The following is a 21,549-nucleotide window of genomic DNA, read 5'->3' on the forward strand; positions in this document are numbered from 1 at the left end:
AAAGTAAGAAGCTGAAATTTCCACACTGACCTTTGCTATTTTGGCTGAGAAGCAAATGTGGGATCTATACACTGTCAAAAAATGGTATCCAGGGCTCAACTTGTAACCTTGTAACCCACAAAAATGTCTGGTTTCTTGTATGACTGTTCAACTTCCCTGAAGGCTTCTTGCCTGCAAAAGCAGAAGTATGAAGGAGACAGGATTGTCAGCAATTTCTCCACCCCTAGGGTCTCACCAGGTCAGGACACCATCTTGCTGAAACATAATTTATCACACAGTAGAAATTTTACTAAACTCTGGGAAAGCCAGCATGTTTACATGAAGTTCCAAACCTATAGAACTATTGTAAATGTCTGTATTATGTGGCAAATAAAAATCATAGGGGCAGGTGTCTTAACATTCAGAAACGATTTCTTTTCCACTGGATTTGTAATTTCTTTTTCTATCTGTTTATGTTTATACAGTCTTCTCTTCCTCCAGAATTATTTGGTTCTCCTGATTCCAAGTTTGCATACAGAGTTCCTCACTATTTAGATCCTTCAATGTACCTTCTTTCTGCATTTGGGGGAGTGGTCTTGCATCTGCATGGTCTTTGATAGATGGTGCAGCTCTCTGCACATTTCCTTGGAGAAGCAAGCAGCTCAGCACAGGAGAACACTTGGCTTTTGAAGTTTCAAACGTGCCTTTGGAGCCATCAGTTTTGAGTATTCTTCACCAACAGCAATATCATATGGGAACAACAGAAGTGGGAACTATATCCAATTATTTTCATCACAACATAGCAGGATGACAGCTTCTAGACACTTGCAAGGGAATATATGGCTAAAGCAGTGGATAGAAATGCACAGCTAGCTCATTGATTCACTTTGATGTCAGACCATCAGAGTGCTTTTATCCCGAAACCAGGAGTTTACAAAGTGTTTCAAACTTTTCATTGAGACAATTAGAGTCAGGATTAAAGACTTTTGAAGAGCAAAACTCTAGGAATAACCTTGTTTCAGAAAAACCTCGGAGCAGGCATTATGGAGCACCATTCTTAATAGGTGCTCATACAGTGAGTGTAATTAGAGCTCTTACAAAAATATAAAGTGGAAGCTGTTCTGTGCAGGATCTTTTTCTTCTGAATCAGTAGTGATATATCCCTTGCCTGTGTATCCTACCATGCATCTGCACTTCTGCACAATAAGAAAGATGAAGTAGAGCTGAAGCTCTTTACCTGTTTCTTTCCACTTGTCAGTCTGCCAAAGAGACTGTGCAGATGAACAGTTGCTTTCTGTTTTGTTTTCTACCCTGAAATAGTCAATCCTCATTAGTGATAAAATCTTTAGGTGTCCCGTGTCCACTTTGTATACTAAAATCAAGGTAAAAGTATCAGCTGCTTGTGAGAGAACAGGGAATTTATATAGTGGGACACGCTAGGAACAATGCCACAGTAATAGCAGTTTGCAAGGTTGAGGATAATCTTTAAAGAAACTGTAAGAGAGAGAGACAGTTCTGAGGCAGACCACACCAAAAACCCCAAAAAACGTGTTTAATTCAGAGGAAGTTCTGTTTGAGATTCAAAGTTCCCAATTCGTACAGGATCCCTCACTTGGGATACTGACTATTAAGAACCCGTGTACTGAGCTTCTCCTCCTCTTTTGAAAATTTGCTGACTGAGTTTCCCGTCATCCGAGGTAAAAGAGATCTAAGCTTTAAAAGCATGAGATTCTGAAAGAAGATAACATCAGAATGCTATTCTTACCATCCCCAGTCAGCTCTTCTGCTTTACTTACTTGGAAAAGTTTGACTATAAAGTCAAAAAAGTTCTCTCTTCACCTTCATAGAGATTTAAGGGATCCTACCTTATATATTTGTAATGTATTTGTGTATGGGCCATCCATCACTCAGCAGAAGTTTTTATCCAGCACCACTTTTCACTCAGCTTTCTGTTTGACTCCTGCAAAGAATGCATTGCTCAGTGCAACTGGAAAACTAAGCACAGTGTAAAATTGCTGCATATTTACACCTTTATACTTGAGAACAGCTACAGTCTTGTCCCAGTATTAGAATAACAAGGGAGCTGGAGAAACAGAGAATATCACAGGCTTTTGTCTGCTCCAATACACCTACATACAAAGATAAATTACAGAGCTTCATGATAAAAGCAAGGTTTACACCTTGATATTTACTCAATTGAATAAAAAAAAATATATTGATGGTTACATTCTTGTATGATGCCAAATTGTTCAGCATTATACTGCTCTGTGCAAGAAGTGGTTAAATCTTACCATCCAAAAGTAGCAAACCAAAAATAAATGCCAATGCTTAGAGAACATCTATTATTGGGCTAACAGAGTCTATAGACTAATGGGGGATATCTGTCCTTCATTCAACTTAGAGGAACAGGAAATCTCTTGCTCTTTTCCTTTGCTTCTCTTTCATCTGTTGTAAATGAAATGTGAACAGAATGGGGTTATTTTCTGTTCAGATGTCTTCAAACACAGGCCAGTTCTTAATGCTTAAGGACTCATAAAACACCATGTCTGATTTCCAGCTTTTCACTTTAGCCACAACTGAGGATGCAGAATGTCAACTTTTGCCAAATTTGGATGAGCTGTTCACACTGACAACTGATCTGTCAAGTAGAGATTTGTCAAGGGTTTTCACCATGTTGCAACAAAAATTTAAGAAGCAAAGGCTTCTACTAGCATGCAACAGCTGATATTCACACGCAGCTGAAGTTTCAGGAGCTGTAAACAATTTGCTTCTCAACTTAGGGGCACATTGAGAAAGTTTTCGTGAAGATTGAGAAGAAAAGAATCCCATGTAGATGTATTAATACAACAGGGTAGAGTCTGTTCACACTGAATATCTTCTAATATGCACAGCAAAACTTGTGAAGCATGGTGTAGTCACTGAGATCACCTGCCAAGGTTATGGGATCAGTAAAATCCCCATAGCTTTTCATGATTTTTCTTATGTTCTAGTACGATTTTGCCTTTCTGTTTCTTAAAGTTAATGATTCCAGAAAAGATTCAAAATCATTAGTAGGGTCTTTAGGATCTGCATTTCCACAGCTGATCCAGAAATACTTAATACAGGAAACACCAGATGCTAACTAGGCAAATGAAAGCACAGCCAATAATAAAGTGGCCTGTAAGTGACCTCTGGTGGACAACAAGAACGGTGTTAAATTGCTTTGCTTTGTATTTTTCAAGAGAGTAGTTTATATATTTAACTACCTTACATCCATTCAGTTGAGTATTATCTAACATCATAAAATAATCAAAAACACTTTCCACTTGAACTAAAAGAATTTAATGTCAAAAAAATTGGAAACTAAAACAGGAATGGTAAAATTTTAAATCATCAATTTTAGAAGCACCTGTAACAACGGGAGTTCTTTATTGTGTGTATACCATTAACATTATACCACCAACAAAGTGAAGGTAAGGCAATCTTTCAGGTGAACTGAAAGGTGAACTTACAAGCAGTTTCAAAGGGAACAGGGTGATCCTTTGAGGACATGTCAGTCGTTCCAAGAAACCACCAGTATTTCCCAGGTTGGGTGAGGTGTTGGAATCTGTTGCTTCCAGCACAGGCAGTGGCTGATCACAGCCACTCTACTAAGTCATAAGACTTTATATATCTATTTTTTACAGTACAGATTATCCCCAAGGATCTTATCCTACTCCTAACTAAATATTTTTAAAGAGATTTGTAAGCTTGGGAATTCATTTTGATCTCATGGCTTGAAGAGGCTTCCAACGCAGGGTTTTGGGGCCTCCGTTTGCAGAGCGCATGTACAGTCTGACAAACCATAAACTTTGTATAGATCCCTGTAGGACTGCAAATTCCCTTTTGATAATTGGACTTGCTTTCCCTTGCTACCGCTTCCTAATTTCCACATGGAGCTAAAACTCCAGTAGTTTCTCACATGGGTCTAACAATAGACGTGGGAGATGGTTTGCTGTACAGAAATAACACACTGAAATTGTTCCCAAGGAAAACCAGTATGTCTTGGCAACAGTTGTCCTGGCAACCAAGTCTCCTCACAGAGGATGATGGCCACTGATCTGTGGAAACTGATCCATGAGTCATTTTTTCGCAGAGACCTGAGTGGATAGGGGATAGAATGGCAGACACCCCACCATTTGGTTTCCCCCTATCACTTGCAGTGACAGGGAACTCTCACCAGTCAAAGAGGTTAACTGGCATTTTGCCTCGAACATAGATCCATGACATACTAATTATAAGGCATACTAATAGTCAGCATCTTTTCAGACAGCACTATTTTTATTTTTTTGGTTTTTTTTAGCTAGTCATGTTAAGGACTGGCTAAACTCTCCACCAGGAGGGAAAGCAGCACTGGAAAAATCACAGTAGAATATAAGTCAGCACACCATGATAGTATTAAGCAGAGCACAGATAAAAGTGGCAGAGTGCATTTTTGTCTAAGTAGCTTTTCAGAAGACTGTTAAAGCTTTGAAGGTCTGCATAGCTTTTGATTTCATATCTTGTGTGCAGGGTGGCACAGGTGCTCATCAGGGGTAGCACTGCTCCAGAAAGGCTGTGCTGCACTTGTAACTGCTCAGCCCAGACCTGAGCCCAAATGAAGCCTGAGGCTTCAAGGAGGACAAATGGTGGTCCTCTGCCTCAGTGTGCCCGTGTTCAGCTCTCTCTGACTGCCTGTTATGACTTGCTCTTTCTGCTAAAGTGGCCTTACTGCAAGTTACTATCATTTTGGGACAAAGCACATGCTCTATTAATTGTTGCTCCTTCCACTCTAAGGCTCATGCCTGGCACTCATGAACTGACATAAACAGAAGATGAAAGTAGAATTGCCTCCTTTCCAGCACTGTTTGCACACACACACACCCCAGGTGTAACAGCACAACTAACAAAGCATCACTTCCCAGTTAGGGCATTTCCCTCACATTCCCACCTCTGAGAGGCCCAAGCACAGTTTGCTTCAACATCTTCTGGAAACATCTGAAGTCGTTTGCTTGGTCACAGCTACGGGGCTCTCATGCCGGGACAGGGCTGCAGGGACAGCAATTCTCTTCCCAGGGAGGATGAGAAGCCCCTTGGCCACAGAGCTGCTGGTGCCCACCCATCCTGCAGGTCTGTGCTGCCTGGAAATCCTGCCACCTGGACAAAGCAATGAAACAGAAAACAGCCATTTCATTTTCATGGGCTTCTTATCCCTGAGCAGTCCCTCTCAAAGGACACGTGTGCCTGCAGTGCTCGGTCAACTGAATGACCAGCAAGAAGTTGAGTGGTGGGCAGAAACTTCAGCTACTGCAGTCTGAAATGGGTCAGTTAAAAGAAATGAGAAGTACCTGAGTCTATCCCAGCCCAAAAAAGCCAGCACTGAGGGTCAGCAAGGCTGCACCAGGATATCCCAGTCCAGAAACAGCAGCATTTCCAGCAGTTTCTCAGAAACTGATGTGAAAGAAACATTTCTGTTTCAGAAAACCTGACTTGCCAAAGAAATTATTTCCTCCTGAAATATTTCTCAGGGTTTATTCTACTGCTTTAATCTGAATTATGCCAATCTATGCATACGATGATTCTATTTAGTCATGAATATTTGGACACACATATTTTCATATAGGAGGAATGCAAAAGAGTTTATTAGAAGATAGCACAACCATTGCATCAATTCAATATTTGCACAAGAAGCAGAGAAATGTTTTTCATCAGTTTACGCTTCTCTTTCCATTACCTGCACAGTAAACTCAAACACAATAAATGTTTCAGGAGGCTATTAGGCAAGTGGACTTCCAGAGATTTTCAAGGTAAGGAAAAAAAAGCACCTCAAGCAGTAAATCATACAGCTTGAAAATTGCATAGTAAACATTTGGAGACATGTAAAATCCCACTGCTAACCTAAACGAGTAAACAACTTGAAAAAATGAGCTCAGATATAAAAATTATGAGCTGACTACAAATCAACTGCAAACACATTAAAGGCCTATATTTGTTCAAATACATTATTCATAAGAAATAATTTGAGCAGTAGTTGTATGCAATTTATGTTGCATAAACTTAAGCAAATACTTGTAACCAAAAGCTGATTTAAAGAATTAATGAGCAATCTCTAAATAAAATTCTATTACTAAATAAATTCCTCCCTGATTTGCAAAGCCATATGCTTCCTTTAAGCATTTATTCCAATACTTGTATTAACAGCTGAGTCCCGAGATGTTAGGATAGTGACAAAGAGCTTAGATCTGATCAAGCTCTTGCTAAGCAGGACTGATGTGAGGTAAGGGGGGAGGAACCATTGTTTTTGAAATGTTTTTAAAGTATTTAACATTCAACAGCAACACGAGCCAATTATATGTTTATGCTAAACAGCTACATTTCTCTAGGATCCCTAAGATTTTTGAATTTTTAGTAAACAAATGAACAGAAATGGGAATGTACCTTTTCACCTCTACTAAAGCACTTCCACTGTCCATTGCTGGACTCCTTTGGACATCAAATTTAACAGTTAACATCTCAGGCTAAGAGGCACTGCAATATAATGTGGTATATCTGCACAGTTTGAATTGCTATACCAGTGCTGGCTGTGGAAAAACATGAAAGGTGGCTTGATTTACATTAACTGCAGTGCACTAACTCCACACTCCTCTGCACTAACTTGGGACTAAACATGTGCATTATACTGAAGTAATATTGATATTATTATTCTGTAAATTCTCATATAGAACGTTAATAAACCAGATGCTTTTGAACTGTTGGAGATAACGGGGAATGTCTACAGATTAACACCTCCAATTACTACCCTCCAAAATTATTACCCAAACAGATGAAAGAACCAGTCTGGCTTTCACAAATAGATGTCTTTTAAATATGAATTTAATTAAAGTACATATGCTGCTTGACCAAGAGTTGAGACACTGAAAAGCTTTCCTTAGACTTTTTGGCCTGTGAATTAAACACATATCAGGGATAATGTTGAATTAAACCAAAAAAATCAAACATCTAATCCTTGCAAACAGATTACATACTTACAGTTACTCTGGTACAGTAGCTCCTATTATCTACTTTCCACTAATATCTACCAGTTTTCTTGTATTCACTTTGTCTTACAAACATGACTTGTACAAATAACTTCCTATTATGTTTTCACTTATCCTCTTAACCTCTTTATTTCAAAAACATTTTTAAAGTCCTGAATAGTTTTGCAGAAGATTCCCATCTTAGCCATGGGGCAGATGCTGTTTTGCAAATTGACCTCCCTTAGAGAAATGTTCCAAACCTTTCTTGCTTCCTTGTGATGCACCCATAGACTGTTATACAGTAAATGGACAGCATCCAGAACAAGCTGTTTCTCCCTAGTGCCTCCTCTGGATCTGACTCTTTTGAATATAAGGACAACAGAGATGAAGTTTTGCCTTTTGGTAATGTCATGCAAAATTTCCTCACATTATGGACAAAAGAAAATGGACTCTCCTTTTAAAATTTGTTTGTTTTTAACCTCCGTGCCATAGTTTGGCAGAGGAGGTTTATCTAAATCCAGGCATAATTCAGATTATCTAAATACAGGCATAATTCTGAAAAATATGGAATAGATCCCCAACATACAAGAGAAGTCCTAAAAAACCAGCCATCATTTTCTCACAACCTTTTCTAAGCTATTTTTAGATAACCATAGGATACAACAAAGCTCTTCATACATAACTGTGAATTGACTAGTAAATGACAGCTAACTAAGGTCATAGGAGGATTTACACAAATATAACCTTACAGTAAAAAGGATAGTTCATTTCCTTTCAGTGAGTCACTATCCAGCAGACACTTTCTGTTTGTCTAAAACTGATAAGAAGAGCAGCACACAACAAAGTTAATTTTCACTGGCAACAAAGTGAATGAAGGAAGAAAGTCATGTATCTGACAAACTTCATTGTGGAATCCAAGCAGGAATGCTAAAATAGTGAATTTGTTACTGAGATGCAATGCAGCCACAATGGGGACATCATTTATGCAATGGAATAAAGAAATGTTACATATGATATATTGACAACATATAAGGCAACATGCACGTTTATTCCAAGTGAAAAATAAGCCAGGGACAGGCAGATTATAGAGTCAGAAATTACTAACTTGATACATCTTTTCACTTACCCCTTTGTCCACTGTTCTCTTTTTACCACTCTGCCTGTTTCCATTGATCTCACTTTGAGTTTTAGGATTTTATGACTTACATACCTAAGCATTTCTTCTGCCTGTATATCATCCATTTCAGGTGATGGTTATGCTGAGCTGCTATTTTTTTTTATAGCACAGCTCTCTGTTGACTTCCTTAGAGAAGCAAGCTCCCCAGCAGCTTGGCAATGAAGTACTTTTGATGTCTCAAGTCACCCTCAAAAATATCAGTTTTTAATATTTCTCCACCAGCACTCCTGCCTTTCGGGAACAGGAGAATGAGGAAGACCCATAAACACGATACATCTAAATTACTTTTTCATAGTATAGCAGAATGGCAGCTTCTGGGAGCCTGCTGAGCAAGGCCATGTTATTTCCCTGAGTGACCCACGTGTGAGAGCACTGCATACAAATGCATGGCTGATTTGCCAATTTACTTTGATGTGAGTTCAGTTGAGTACTGCTATTCCAAATGAAGAATTGAAATGGGTTTCCAGCTCTGTAGTTCTCTGAAAAATCTAGGGGATTCAGGATCAAAGGGGTCCTGGAACAAGATACCCTGTGAGATGGCCTCAGCACTGGTGTTGCTAAGATCCTGAAGCAACAGTCTTCAGTCAGATCTCCAAGAAAGCTGCAAAAACTCTCGGAAATGTTTAGGGTTTTGATTGGTTTTATTTTTCTTGGAGGAGTATTGCATGTCTTGTATGCTCTAATTTGCTGGTTTTTGTGCCATCAGTGGTCACCACCAGCCATGGAACAGTTTGGCTGTATCCCTCAGCTGAGGACATAACGAAACCTGTCCAAATCACTTGCAAACCCAAGCTCAGTCTGATTCACCTTTCAAAACATATCTGCATGAGGGAAGTGGCTAGCATAAGCTGCTGTACCTATGCTATACCAATTTTTCCTGCCTAGATATACTGGAAATATATAAACTATCACTTCAGAAGAAAATTCAGTCTCTATTCTGAAATAAAAGTCAGCACTAACCCCTAATACTGCATTTATTAAGAGGAGTTTCTGTGGTAAAATAGCAGCTGCTGTGTGTTACTGTTTGGAATCACAGATTTTACTACCTTACCTAATTTCAGAATGTATTGAATTTATTGGAAAAGGTGAAGTGATATATTGTATTTATAGCTGTGCCATGCTGATGAAATAGCATTAATGTAAGGTATAATTATGGTGAGTTAATACTGGCCTTATTAGAAGCATATCTTGACTTTAGTCTCTATTACCAGCTAAGTTTGTAGGCTCCTCTAGCTGGAAAGTAGCTGCTGCTTTATCTTGGTCTGCCTATCTTTCTTTAGTATCCTCCTCACCATCTCTGCTGTTCTCAGGAATTCTATAAAGTGCAAACATTTTCTTTCTCCTTATATTTGCATAGAATGGTGTTAGATATTCTTGCCAGTGACATTTCTAAAGAGGAAAAAGGGGAAAGCAAGAGAAAAATATATTACTCAAATACCTGTCTTGAGAGGGTAATGAAAAGATAAGAATTGGATAAGAATGTGGCACATTTAAGAGCCGTTTCTTCCATTGTCCCCCAGGCCACTTACAAGGAAACCACAAGTACTGATGCAAAGCCACAGAGAAACTGAAGTAGAGTGTAGAATTATGACAGGCTTTTGGGAAGGACTGATGCAGTCACTGATTTGCTGGGTAGAAGGGGCAAACCTGCCTCCTCTTCTGCTGCTGAAGCTGCAGTGGTGATGCACAAGGCTACTTGTCTGTGACCAGATACTGTGGCTCCTTCATTTTTCACGTTGTCCTCTTCAGCTGCCTGCTAGCATGGATGAACAGATATGTCACCATCAGTTCAAAAAGCTGCGGAAGGGGTGGAAAGTCTCGCTCGTTTGAATCAGAAAGGTTTAAATTTTTCTGCTTAATTAGCTTCAGTAGAGATGTAAAGCTACTACCTCTTAATGTTTGCTTTTCTTCTAGCCTTCCTTCAGGCAGAGAGATGGGTTATGTGACTTTCCACAAGCTTCAGCAACCTTCTCTTCTATAATGTTTTTTATATTGGTTTAATGCCTTAATTGTGTTTCCTTGCAAGCATGAGTACTCAATTTCTTATGATACATATATTTGCATTAAAGTGCTATTTTTCTCCTTAACTTGGTGGGGAAATTTCCAGACCTTCTCTGAAGTTAAATTCTTTCTTCTACCCCTCTAGAAACATCAGATTTCTGCAGGACTTAACAGAAGTCAAGAATGACGTTTTCAATGGATCCAAAAACTTTAACTTTTCATATTAGCTCTTTTTAATTTTAACATAAGCATTTTAAATTGCCTTAATCATGAGCAGAAATTCTTTAACTGTAGGTCATTTTGAGCATGCTTGGTAAGGATGTTGGCTGGGCATTCCCAGATAGATAATGAATTCCTTACTGTTAGCTACAACATATATTGAAAGAAGTTCTTGAGCCTACAGAATTTCCCTTATTCTGACCTTTCATCTCTTACTTGCTTGTATTATATAAAAAAAAGAATGTACATTTTTGTATATGCTTCCAGCTCTAGTGTAAAATACTGAACTGGGCTATATATTATACAGCACAATGTTTTCCACAGAAAAAGGCATGAAGAATTCTTCAAAAACCTTCTGAAACAACACTAGTAACATTTAATTCACTACCAGACAAGAGCACATTTAAATGTGGTAACCTAGAACTGAATGAACCATGGAACAAAAATTGCCTGTGGAATATTCCACTCACATTTTGCATGGTGCTCTCATGTTCATCTAGTCTTTCATCACAGAATCACATGGAATCAAAAGATTTTATAAACCTTCAGCTCAGCTAGGCTCAAAAACCTCCTATCCATATTCAGCAGGGTGATCAGGACTGTACTAAACATAATTCTAATGCAGAATAGATGAACATAGTTACCAGTGACACAAACTGTAGGAAAGCCACTTTACTGTACCTGGATCCCCTTTTACCCCCATTTCCTTTCCTTTCTGTCTTTGCCTGGCTTTCCTTTCTGAGCAGGGCCACAGCCTGGCATGGGTTTGCAGTGGTGGGGCTGTCACTGGGACTGAAGTGCTCAGCACTGGATGCAGCAGCACTGCTCAGTCTGTCCTGGAAGAGTTAATGACAGAGTTATTGTCAGAGCTGATGACCCTCTTTAGCTGCTCATGCTCCATAAGGTAATTATATTAAATCAAGGTGGGTTGATTACCCCTTTTCATTCTGCTGCTTTTTAACACACAGAATGAGTGCTCCTGGACAGCTTGTAAATAACCCTTTTAAAAAAGAAGCCCTTAAAAAAAAAGTTAATTGTAAAAATCAACTAAAATGTGGGAACCCATATGGAACTAAGGTTCCATAATATGGTACTAAGAGCCTTGGCATGTAAATACTCCCAGGTGCATTGCCCCTTGCTCAGAGTTGATGTCCTTTGAAAATAAAAGTACTTCAGGGACAGGGCAGATGTCCAACAGGCTTGGAAGCCTTTATTCATTGAGTGTAAGTTGATGAACTTGGTGAGGGTTTTAACTGATAATTATGGGGGGATTTCTGCTAAGCCATTAAAGTTCCCCCTTGAAAGCAAAACTTGGCTCTTATAAGCCTGTCTTTTGATAGCCCTTTTTGCTGTTGTAATTGTTAGCTATAGGTAATGCCCAATTGAATCTGAACTCACAGTTTCTCTGGATTCACTGAGTTTGTTCAAATAGAACTTGAATAAAATCCAATTTCTAAGTTTATGGTTTTTTAATCAGCAGCCAAAACCCACGTAGACTGGATCTCTCAAATGTACATTCACCTTTCTGACTGTGAAAAGAGGTAGATATGCAAAGATAAGCTGCTTTGTGTGAATGACACCAATGTATGTAAAGTCCAGAATTTTAAACTCTTAATAATAAGATGATAACAATAATAAGATAACATATCCTCCTCTGTAAATCAGGAAGCTAAAAATATGAATTACTTTAGACATACTTAATGGGTGCCATGTTATGCTATATTCAGCATTGTTACACTAGATATGTCCTCAGAATTTCATCTATATAAATACAGATTTATTGAAAAGAAGACCAAAAAAAAAAAAAAAGAGACTAGAGGCAGAGAGTGCACTCAGTTATTTACTCCATGATTTTGATTGTTTTGCAGAAATTTTAAGCAGAAGTAACTTTGGAGTTCAACCTTCCATTAGCCACTAAGCAATTAGCAGAATGATCTCAAATTCCTCCCCTATGCCACTTTTTTCTATGTACATTTAAATTACTAATCTAAACAAATAATCTAATTTTTTTTTCATGGTAAATAACTACATTGTACAAACAAAAGAATAGCAGCTGATAACTAATTAACTTATATGCCTACTTCATGATATAAAAGAGGCCAAATATATCATAATCAGGCTTCCAGAGAATTTGATAATATCAGAAAGAATGCTTCTGTAAGTTACTGTGAGCTATTGCTTAAGCCCACCCAAAATCTACAAAAGTCTAATAAAAGCAAGGAAAATATTTCTATGGAATGTAACAACTCTGGCTCATGCCTCTGTCAGAGTCAATTTGCATAATGCTGAACTTAGTAGTAAATACAAAATCTGAAATACAAACAGATTTTTCTTCTGCAATATGCTCTCCTCAGTTCATGGTCTTCAGATTACATCTGGAATTCCCAGTATTTTTCCCCACTCCCAGCTGTCATCTTATCTATTGTATAAAGCAGACATGTAATTATGGGCTGCTGTGAAAGACATTCAACAGAGATGCCCCTACCTACAGCAGAGAAGTGAAAGAACTGATGATGCTTCTCTTCAGTTTCATTCACATGATTTTTCCCCTGTGATCAAAATGTCAGATTTTATGATTTCACTAATTTACAGCCCAGTGCTCAAAAACTATCAGAGCTGAATAATCAAAATATTATCAGAGCTTTATAACGCTGTCTACCACAGCTAGTCATTAGAGGACTTCCCTATCATCTTCTAGCTATTTCCACATATATTTAAACTGCAAGGATTTATTCCTTGAGCCATGATTAGCAAAAGCAGGGCGTGCCAAGTTACTAACTCAGTAACTATATAGCCTAAGATAAAGGTTTTGAAAAGTGACAAAGAAGCTGATTTTCCTTAAACCAGTTTAAAAGGAATAAAAATCTTGGCACTATATGATGCTACTCGAGTACCCAAAAGTCAGGTCTTCTCATGTTGTTTATCAGAGGAGAATATTGACCCCAAGTCATTCCTTGACCTCAGAGGAGATAGCGTTTTACAGGTTGCCCTCATATATCTGGTTACAAAGAATCTAAATACAATAGCTTCCACCTTCTAAAATATGGCTGAAATGACAAGCCTGAATTTATTTTGAATTTATAATTCTAACATATTGGTTAGAATTAGGTGTAAGATATTAAACTCCTTCTATTTCTTAATTATATTACTTTCATATCTAATTTAGATTTAAAATTATTTTCTCAACAGGGACAGTATTTTCAATGAAACCTGGAGAATTTCTAATTCTGCTTTAACATGTTCAAAGACACCTAGGTTAGCATTCTAATAAAAATGGCTCTGAATTTATCACCTATATTATGTCACTTGTGAATTCTCTGACATTAAAGAAACACTGAGGAGACTCTAGTGTAAAAAAATGTACTTTAGCATCTAAGCAGCTACAACACCATCAAGATGACAAGGCTGAATTCTAGTGCTTACCTGAGTGTTGTAGCAGGTTTGCAAGTACCAAGACTTGGGTAGCCAGCTTTACATCATTAGTCAGAAATGGTTCTCAAATAGAAGTCTGCAAAAAATTTCCAGATGCAAAAAGGAATGTTTTTGAGGCTGAGACAAGAAATATCCTAGCTATGTTATTTACTATTTATGTATTCTTGAAAGAAATTTAAAACAGGTTTATAGCAATACATACATAAAATAACAATCCTTTGGATCAACTCAAATAGAAGTTAGAGCCATGAATACACATAAAATAAATAATCGCACACCCCAATTTAACTTTTCTCCTTTAAAGCCATCCATCCCATTTCTTCACTGTTTTTAATTAGTACACAAACACTGGGCTCCTATTTTGAAAGTCTGAGTTGGATTAGAGCTGGCAGTTATCATGTAGGGATTTCACCAGGGCAGGAGGATGTGACACTGTTGGTAGCAGTACCATTCAACTGCTACTTGCAGTCAGGGTATCTTGATGCAACATAAGGTACATACATGATTCAAAACACCTAAGGGCAAGCTAAACATCTACACTAGCAATTACTTGCATACATACATACAAACAGAAGTTTCAGTACTCAGACAGATGGCTTTTATTCTTCGGTCTTTCAGACAGGTCCAGTTAAATTTTAAATGTTTGAACACTTCCTCATGTTTGAGCATCCCTCTCTCCATGTCTGTACAAAGAGTCACTTTGCTGAACTTGCCCTCTAAATCATTTATGATTTGTAGTAAGATGGCTGCACATTTTCAACGCATGAACATCCTACTCCTGTCCTGTCATTTCCACGGGAAGGAGCTATTTGTGTAACCACAATCTTTAGGTAGGCAGTTATTTTTAAGAAAATTAAATTCTGTATTTGTAGCCTCACATACATGCTTTAAACGCGTGATTTTTGCAATATTTATGCTTGGCAGTCACAATTGCATACTTGTCACAGGAATAATTTTGCATCAGCTCTAATAGTCATTTTTGTCTCAAGTTTTCTGTTTAACAGCAGAAATAGAGGAAAGGAGAAGAATTAAAATCCAGCATCAGGGTTCAAAACAAGTTATGAGCACATACTGCAATGGCTGCAAAAAAACCCCTGCACATTTACTATCTAAAATGCAAATGTTTTAAGGAAACAAAACTTTGACAAATCATGTACTGCTTCCTCTTGAAAGAACATAACTAAGAAACATAAAAGACATAAGTAATTTTGGAATTGTGATTTACAAGATTCTTACAGTAAACCCTTCCTTTAGAATCTGGCTCTTTATACACACAGGTATGTATACATGTACACTAAGGAGGTACATGTACATTATGGGTTAAGTGTCAGGAGCTTTTGTGTCTCAGCTGTGCCAGTTTACAGTAAGCAGGAATGGCACTTACCATACTTGATGTTATGACCACAAGAGAGATCAAAAACAATGGAAAGTTTAATGTTGACACAGGAAAGCAGGAAAAAGCACAGTGAATTGACCACTGCATCGTCTGCTGCAGGTTATTCTGATGCTTCACTTTATTTTACCTGTATACACACCTGGCTTTTCAGCAAAGAAGAGTAATTATTTACAAAAATCACAGAATCTTCTAAAAAGTATCCTCAGAACAATGTATTTCAATCTATGTGGTTTTGCTACTCTCCATTTAAACTAGTTCTCTTTCTGTGTAAAACATGGACTACTCTGAGATTGAATAGGGTGTGCCCCTGCCTGTTTCCCCCACCTTCCCTTCACACTCTGTTCTAAAGAAGCCCAAAGATTAAAAAAAAAGAAAAATTATGCATATATATAAAAATGTCTATAGATATTAAAGTAAGTTGGTGGGAGGCTTATGCTTTGACAGAATCTCATTACTCTGGGATATCAAAAAGACTGACCTTTAAGAACAGACTTTAACACTGTTCTGTTCTGGTCTGTATCCCACCAGAAATGTTTCTATACTTTTCAGCCTCTGACAGCCTTTAAGAGATCCTAATTCTAGAGTTTTTCAGATAACAAACCAGCCTACAACCTGACCTTACTAAGAGTAGTAATCAGGAAGTGAGAAAGTTGAGTTTAGGGTAACAGGAATTCTTTCAGAAAATACATTTCAGAAGGAACACAGGAGGACAAACACTAGAATAAAGAGTTAATCTTGGTAGTCCAGCACCATTTCTGAAACTCTAAGAGAAAGACCATCAAATTCCTATTTCCAGTTATCAATAGATTTCAAATAGAGATTACAGGATTGCTGCTACCTGTTCCATAGAAAGGACACTACTTTTCAATTCTTTATTTTCCCTTACAGCAGAGAATGACAAAAGCAGAAAGATCACATATGGCAACTAAAATAGTGGTTTTTCTTCCAGGCAGAGAATGAGAAAGAAAGCAAGAGAGAGATATCTGTGTAGGAGAGTTTATTCAACTAAAACAGCTCAGTGACGTTGGATCTCTAAGCCATATTGAGGCCAAGAACTTTTGGGCAGGGCCCATACTCCTTGGGTCATTGACCAGCTTTACCTGTCACAGTTTATAAACTCTCTCTTGATCCCCTCCACTCCAGTCAAGGCCTCAGACTCAATAAAACCCTTTCCATCAAACCCTTCCCACTGTTTCTTTTGCCCTCCTTGCGTTTGCCTGAAATTCCCCCTTACCCTACACAGCCTGCACACAGTTGACACGTTACAGTATTTTGTTCAACCTTTTTTAAGTAATGCATATGATACTGATGACTTTATTAAAAAATACATGTGCTGCTCAGTTATTCAACAAGGTCATGCTTCCTACAGGTATTTTGGCAATCTGTGAAACATTTGTTATGATTCAGTCCCTTCTACCCTAAGGGTTTTACTCACAGGACAGGATTTCTCTCAGTATTTCTATAACACTCTATCAGGTGTATCCTTTTATCCAAAAGAAAAAGGACAGAATTCATATTTTGAGGTTAACACATAATTTTTTTCCCCATGGCTGTAAGTTAAGGAAAGTGTTAGTGGGCCATTATATACAGACCTAGATGGACCATTAACTATAAAACTCATCACCAGGGTTCCATTTCAAGCCAAAACTGAAGAGATCAAGTGGATAAAGTAATCCTCCAGGTGAAACACTTTAGTACAAATGACTAGAAGCAGGGTATTCTGCTGCTCAAACATCTGATGACTGTAACTTCCATCTGTGCCTTGCTGAATTCTGGCAGCAGGCTGGATTGCTTGGTCTATTATTGTTCAGACAGCGGGATGACTTTGTTATAGCAGGAGATGTGGGACAGCTTTCTGAAATAAAGGCAGCTATCAGAGCACATTGGTAACTGAAGAAACAGGACTTGAATGTGCTTATGACCTGCTTATCCATAGGCAGACAAGGCATCAAATAGGAATTGGAGTAATTTGTGCTGTCGGATATTCAGATTATGATTCAGCACATCACTGCCTCTTCAATCAATTGTGGTTTCTTACCTTGATGTACTGGGAAAATGAAGCCTTTTCTGTTTAATAATCAGGACAGGTGTTTCTACTGTCATACGAAAATAGTAGAGATGAATTAAACATTACACCTTAAATTAAGTATGTTCCGGACAAAGCATAATATATGACATGATATTCATGCTTACCTGATATGTCATGAAAGCTGAAAATCCTTCTTTTGAAAATATTTGCTGGTCTTTGTTTCTTCAAGTGAAATATACTTTTAGATGTAACTTAATAGTTGAAGATTGTACATGCCTCTTCAGTATAAGCAAGCCAGAATTACATTATTTAACTATGTCCTTTAATTATGGGATTAATCTTCAAAGCATTGTGGAGTACATTTGCAAAGTCACAGAGAGAATAAAAGGATTATAGAGGATAAAAACCATACAGAGCACAATAGGTACCAGCGGTATAAGCGAGTGGTGACAATGAAAAGATGCACATGTGCTAAAGCTATAGTTATACACCAAGATTACAAGGCATATGAAATGAAGGAACCTTGATTCTTTTGTCCTTTTACACCTGCAAAACACACTGTGGCAGCTGTCTATACAAGGTTAGTCTAATGTTTTATAATCAGCTCTTTCCTGAAACTGCATGCTATGTATGAGTTGTACTCATCATCCCCAGTAGGGGAGCTGTGATACATTACGAGCCTTCTCAAGTACAGTTCTTTATTCAAGGGAATCAGAAGATGGGAACTTCTGATTTCCTGTAATGTGCCCCACAATGTTGTTAGAATATTAAGTTAAAACATCATCCTTTTCACTCGCTTTTCAATGAGCTCTCCCAGATGACCCCTTCGTCACCCTAAACCCTCTGACTCCTCCAGTGGAAGAAAGAACATACTACAAACTAATCTCAAAAATAGTTCAAAATGGTTGGGCTTTGGTAGAGAACTGTGTGATGCTGGAATATTTGTTACAATATCTATTGCCATTTTGCATAAAAATAATATAGTTAAATCAACTGAATTTGTAGTTGATAGACTAAGAAAAGAAACAAGTCACTACTGGACTCCCTGAATTTCATGTCACGAAAAAATGAACCAACTTTAAAGGAAAAAAGACAGTTATCTCTATCAGAAAAGGTCTTCCTTTGTCTGTCACTGCACAGAGATATTTTTACTTCAACACCTTCAATACCTGTGATTACACTATGTGCAATTTTTTATGGTACTTTTTCCTTCATAAAAAAGCATAACAATCTATCTTTTGACATGAAATCTAACCTAATGATACCAAGAATGCTAAGCATAACTTACTTGAGGATATTGGTTAATTTGTCTCCCATGGAATTAACATCTGTGCAAATAATTAGCATAAAATATATGCATTACTTATCTAAAATAAATGGCCCATTGGCCATATATCTAGCTATGTACTTCATGCAGGATATACTTTTAGACAGAAATGTTTCCTTTATGTACAGAAATCAGTTCATTATTTTTCTCTTAGGCATTAAAAAACGGTGACTTACACTCAGAAGCTCGTGGTGTTAGTGCTCTGAACTTCAGTTTTCACAGTTACATGCTCCACAACACAGCAGAAATCTTTGGGAGAAAAAAAATCGGTGTAGGAGGGTGAATGGAACTAAATAAGATGCTCAAACATCAGGGAGAATTCAGAGAGGCAGCTGGGGAGGCAGGAGAGAATACCTTGTATTTAAGCCAAGCTGTCTGCTTGCTTCATTTTAACACCAATGGAATATGTGGTAGCAACATCTTTGTTCCTCCCTGAGCACAGCAGAAGGATCCTGACCAGAGCCCTGACTCTCTTCACACCTCTGCTGCAGTCTCCAAATGCCCCAAGGAAGACCAGTAACTACTGCAGGCGCTGTTTGGTGCTACAGAGAGAAGCAAAAATGTGCTTGCTGTATCCCTGCATCAGTGTGCCAGTTGCTCAAATATAAGGAGACACAAAGGGACCAGAATGACCTTTGTTAAAAACTGAGAAACAAACCAACCAACTTTCCCTATCCTGCTGGGGTAGGAAAAATAATTGAGGAAAACGATTATTTTATTCATTCCTTGAGACACAAATCCAACAGATTTGCCCCGCTATGACGTTATGGTTATGTAGAATTTCCTGGCTGAAAAAGTACTTATGTCCACTAAAAGGCAGCCGGTGTCTGTACTGAGTAACATGTTGGAGACTGAACTGTCTGTGGAGACCTCTCATGTTCTTTTCATGTTCTACACCAGAGGACATGCAATCTAGCAGAAGGCAAAGAGGTCAAAGTACTCACCATTCTTGTAGCAATTCCCTTAATAATTTCTTAATATTCTTTGTTTAAACACAAAAATTACATGTTCAGTTTTACCTGCTTCCTTGTGTTTGACATTCTCCTCCTAGCCCTGGTTTGTAGGGAGATAGCTGTCTGGAAACTGTAGTCCCCAAAATCAAAGCATTCCTGGTTCCTGACCATTTCTAAGGCTACAAAGCTGTGAGGTTATCCTGAGTCTCTACACTCACCTTTTACCCAAACTTTTGGAGCAGAAAGTAAAGTTGATAAAAATACTAGCTAGCTCTCACCACAAATGCAGTCTTTACCCTAATATTTGTTCTCTTGTTTTTTTCATTATCAGACAAAATAAAAACCTAAACACAGGTTTCTATGATAAAAGGGACTCCAACAAATAACTCTGTTAATTATACATTAAGTGGCAATTTTTTAAATTCTAAGCACAGTTTAAGTAATACCAATCTAACAGAGAGCATTACATAGCATAAAAGTAATATGAAACAAACTTTTCTAATTTAGTTTCCATGTACATATGTTACTTTCAATATTAGAAAACAAAATTTGTAACTCAAAATATGTTTCTTAGATGTATCTGGATTATGTGAGATTAAAGTAATTATATCTTGAATTACTGTAACACAAGTATTCTAGATTGCCACATATCACAAAAATAGAATTTTAATTGAATTTGGGATAGATAGGGAAAGAAGTGCTACTGCCAACAAATTTTAGGCATTATTCTAGCCATCTAGATAGCACAGACATCATCTACTAATAATCATCTAATAAAAACAATAAATTAAACTAGAAAACTCAAACTAAAAACTCATAAACCTGAAGGGAAGCATATCTGAATGCCCTGGCATACAAAATTACATATACACATGTATTAACAAAGTCTATCAAAGGACTGTGGATGACTTCACTCTGGAAAATATGCTTGCTTTGATCTGCTCTCCTAATCATCCTTGATTTTCACCAAGAACACTCTGTATAGTTTCACAAGACAACAAAGGAATAAAAATATTCTGATAAAAGCAATGGACTTTTTTTAGGGCTTCCTCTTTATCTAATAAAATATTTTTCTACATAACTTGTCTTTATGGTGCTTCTGTATTTTTTAACTGGTGTTCAGAGATGATAATGGGAAGACGAATCTGTAAAGCAAACGTATATTATTATATTGATACTCTTCTTTTGTATGCAAGTAGCATCTAAAATTCATATCAAAACATGATGGGATACAAACTGGTCAGATAAATATGGAAACTTTTAAATTTTTACATATCAAGTAACCTAAACATTAGTTGCTTTCAGTAAAGCTAACACTTAAACTTTGTGTGTTTTTCCTTGACTCGCCTTTATTTTCCACTGTTTCTTCATGTATACTCTCTTGGGGTATTGTCTATATTTTTCAGCAAATATTGTCTATATTTCCCCTCCTCTACCTTCCCATAGGCTTTTGCAGGCTGCCATGCTCTCCTGGGATGCCTTTAATGTGCTCCTTTTCAGTCTGGCCTTTAATATCAAACACAAGAATTATGTATTTGTCATTTTTCCCCCTTTAAAACAAATTATTTCATAGTTCCCCTCGAGGAGCAAAAGTACAGACAAGAATGCATACCAAACTCACATGAATTTCTGCTAGTTATTAAGATGCTATTTTTTTTTTCCCACTCAGAGCATCTAATTGCCCTTTGAATTTAAATTCGTATTTAAATAATGTACAAAGTAACAACTATTTTACTAGATTAAGATTTTGACAACAAACCTCCCCATCACATTTATTGCAATGCTCTTGGATTTACTGCACTTTTTATGCTTCCACAGTCCAACACAGTAATGGTTTGAAATTGCTTCTAGAGGCTGTAATGCCTGCTGAGGTACTGGGAGAACAGATTAACATGGGTGTGATCAAAATAGATCAATGCCATCGAAATACTTCGCAGACATCCTGAAGTAGAAGTCTTCAGTGTCAGAAGATGAGGAGGTTAAGGAAAGCACTGCCGATCTGTTGGGCTGAAGCTGAAACATC

The 21,549-nt window shown here is 37.6% G+C and overlaps 1 protein-coding gene across 1 annotated transcript in view; it reads right to left on the reverse strand.

The window, feature by feature from the left end:
• Positions 1-21,549, reverse strand: part of LOC135417901 (mannose-binding protein-like) — an 85,882-nt gene that overhangs the window by 16,397 nt on the left and 47,936 nt on the right. Inside the window, exons 5-11 of the mRNA XM_064662544.1 lie at positions 13,813-21,032; positions 12,875-12,938; positions 11,071-11,225; positions 5,325-5,427; positions 4,928-5,133; positions 1,845-1,939; positions 31-171 (exon numbers count right to left, since the gene is read on the reverse strand). The gene's annotated coding sequence lies outside the window, so the exon portion shown is untranslated. The remainder of the gene's footprint in view (positions 1-30; positions 172-1,844; positions 1,940-4,927; positions 5,134-5,324; positions 5,428-11,070; positions 11,226-12,874; positions 12,939-13,812; positions 21,033-21,549) is intronic.

Source organism: Pseudopipra pipra, chromosome 8, assembly GCF_036250125.1.
Source record: "Pseudopipra pipra isolate bDixPip1 chromosome 8, bDixPip1.hap1, whole genome shotgun sequence".
Lineage (NCBI taxonomy): Eukaryota > Metazoa > Chordata > Aves > Passeriformes > Pipridae > Pseudopipra > Pseudopipra pipra.